At 38.6% G+C, this 3,515-nt stretch overlaps 1 pseudogene; it reads right to left on the reverse strand.

Annotated features, from left to right (window-relative positions):
- Positions 1-865: 865 nt before the first annotated feature.
- On the reverse strand, positions 866-2,106 carry LOC149218866 (cullin-1 pseudogene; annotated as a pseudogene).
- Between the last annotated feature and the right edge of the window lie 1,409 nt (positions 2,107-3,515).

Consider the following 3,515-nt stretch of genomic DNA (forward strand, 5'->3'; position numbering starts at 1 on the left):
TTGCAGTCACATGTACATAATTAACTGGCTCAACTGAAACATGCAGCTACAGCAGTTTCGTAGCGCGCTACGAAACTGCTGTGTAATCACAAAACACAGCTTTAACATCAAAGTCTAACTGTCTTGAGCCTCATTTATCTTGACATGGTTTTGGCTCATCTACTTTAAACTTTGCATAAATAGACTTGTTGATCCTCGCACTGCTTGACAGATTTTCCACCTGCATAAAAGATTGCATCTACAGTTGCTGGAAGACTACACCTCTTAGTCACCTCATTTCTGAGATTTTTATCATCACTTGGATATTAATCTTATCAAGGACTGCAAATCGATTGCAAGCAATAAAAACAGCATATCCTCTAAGAAATACCTCTGGAATAGCTATATCAACACTTTTAGGCTGTTGACTCATTTCCACAATTCCACTTGCATTATCAGCTATTGGCCCAAACACATCCATTTTCAAAACACATGCTGCAGTACTAAGCATTCCCATAGAGATGCTGCCTTCCAGACAGATTGAAGGAAGGTGATGGTTCCCAAGTAGATAAGGTTCCATTTGTCTGAGACTGAACCCATGTATTACTACGAGGCTTGCCAATATACACACCGCCAGAGAAATGATTTAAACAAAACTGAACATGCTGGATCCCGGTCACAGCAAAGCTAGACAACACAAACGCTTCCTCTCAGCCCAAGTAGACCTGCAGGAAACCAAAAGTGGAAACCAAATCCAGAACACAATTATGCACGCGAGCTCGACACCCTTGTGTGGGACTCTCTTCTTTGGGCTGGCAAGATCATCCATGGCCGTCATTTTAAGGTCCGGACGCGGATCTGAATGCTCTTAGATTATTTCTCAATCTCAAAGCAAATCGTTCTCCTGCCCATTACCAGCTAAACGATCCAGCGCCCTCACCCTGTCAATGGCAACCTGTAGATACCAGTTTGCATATCATGTTCTCCTCGGAACATTCAAACCCAACCCAAGCCTAATTTAAAATGCCACGTGCTTACTACCCTGCTCTGATGGTATGCAGAAAGTCCGTTTCATAAGCCACATTGCGGCCCTTCTTGATTGCCTTGAAATCAGGCTCGAACATCTGTTCCAGTTGCTCAACGCACTCCGTCACTAACTGCTGGTGAGATAAAACTTTTCGGCTCTTCATGATTCTTACAATTGATGCATCAATAGCATAACGCCGAGCTTTATCTACATCCTCAATAACTTTTTTCTTCTCATCCACCGGTGGAAAAGGAATCTTTATTCTCCTCATTTTGTCGGTGAATTTTGCGTTGAATTCAAAATAATCTGTTTGCGCCACAGTTTTTGTGTTTGGTTTTTTATTGAGGATTTTGTATTTTGCGCATGCAAGGGAGTGCAGCGATCTGACAATATCTTCATCGGTTCAATTCAACTGAGACTTGATTTCAGAGTAACTTAGCCTCTCTGACGCATTGAACAGCAAAAGTGCAGATGCCTGATGAGTTGTCACAATAAGTTCCATTGGCTTAGGATCAAACTTCCCAATAATATTACAGGTTCCCAAAGAATATATCCATGTAAGCTTCCGATGTTTAGTTTTTGTTTGATAAAGCTCTTTGAACACCTCAACACATTTAACCATCTCAGCAGGTAGATTAAGATCAAATGACTTGTAACTTGGCCAAAATCCAGTTGTCAAAACTGTCACAGTCAAATCTATTCCGGGATGCGCAAGTGGGTTCTCATTAAGATATTCTTCATAGTTCTGAACGGATAGATTATTGAAGCGCACATAACGAAACATTCTTTCCTTGACCAGAACAACATAGTTGCATTGATTCAGGACAGCATATTTTCTTTCAAGACAGTCAAGCAGACGGCCAGGTGTTGCTATTACAACTTCACATATATAGTGAAAACTCAGACCGCAGAGAACTCATTTCTGCCCATAACCTGTAATTGTCCCTCAGAGTTATAGGATGATTTCCTCCTCTGTTGGTATCTTCTGTATAGCCCTCATACTGTCCAAGAATTACATCTTCAGCTCCCCTCAGGCGCAACCTTTTCTTGGAATTTGAAATATCTTTCATAACGCCATCCCTGCCCTGTTTCAATATCATGGTGACAGGTATTGTATGTGGTTATATAACAGCTTGACAAACCTCGTTTCCTGCAGTGTTTCCATCAATTCACCTTAAATATCTGTCATTTCCCAATTTCGTAGCGCAGCCAGTGCAAGGTCGGTGTTTTTCGCTACGAAATCACTAAAACAGGTGGCGCTGCGAAACTGCTAACGGATTTATGCGCTGCAAAAACAGTTTGTCCTTCAGCTAAACTGAAAAATTTTGGCAACACTATTTTCAGTGATAACATCTGGTATGAAAGAATTGGGTATTAAAAATGGAAGGTAAGAACTTGCGTAGTGAGTAAGTAAAGTGCTTGCTCCTCTGCCTGCTTTTCATTAGAATTTCATAGGAATTGAAGTAGGAAATTTGGAGGTAGATTTTTTTTTAAAATCTCATAATTCCACTCAAGTGGTGATGTAAGCACCACCCATTTCACTAACCAATTGACAAGAACACCTGAAGGATGAGCCTCAAATAAACACATGAAAAACATCTTCTATTATGATAAGAAATGGCTTACATTGCAACTTTTGAATTTCCTATCAAAGATCTAGGAGGAGTGACACAAATGCACATAATTCCCCCATTTTCTCTACCAAATTTTCATGGTTTGACAAATGAATATCTAGATACATTCTTATTTGAATTCGAAATACTTTGTAGAGGATATGATTATTTTACTAATGATCAATGGTTGAAAGTGTTTCATCTTACTCTAAAAGGAGTAGCTCTCTGATGGTTCATGAGCCTAGGTGGGAACTGCATCAAAACATGGGACGACATGAAGAACATATTCTTGAAGAAGTACCAGGACTATTGCAAGGACAATGAATATATTTTCGATATGATACAAGGGGAAGATGAAAGCTTAGAGGACTATGTGGAGCATAAGTATTTGGAAAAAGAGATCTTAAAAACACTCCTACTCAAAGGAAACTAAGATGAATTTTTAGAACTCTTAAATCTGACAGAAAAAGGTGATGTTTTTCAGTTTTCATATGATGATGTTTGTGAATTCTAAATAAGGTATTCAAGAGGAATCTCCAAGGCTAGTAATAATTCTAGATAATTTTCTTCTTTATTTTCCAAATCTGCTACAAGAATAGGAAACATAAGAGTTGAAATCAATGTTTTATTAAAAAAATTTAAAGTTGATTTTATTAGCTCTCTAAATTCAAAATTGGATGTTTTGCAGATTCAGAAAAATCAAGAAATTGAAGAAGTGTTTTTCCCTCATTACCGAAAGGAGCATCCCATATATAGTTGTTCTTCCTTATCTAGAATGGAAGTAGCATATCAAAGAGATGAGCAAGCTGCAAAAAGGTCAAAACTATGGAAATCATGGCCTACAGGTATGGTTCAAAACACTTCCTCTCCATCTTCTTATTTTCATAATCCATTAT

This window comes from Pinus tabuliformis, chromosome Q (genome assembly GCF_031772625.1).
Source record: "Pinus tabuliformis cultivar Carrire ecotype Pingquan chromosome Q, CPIR1, whole genome shotgun sequence".
Lineage (NCBI taxonomy): Eukaryota > Viridiplantae > Streptophyta > Pinopsida > Pinales > Pinaceae > Pinus > Pinus tabuliformis.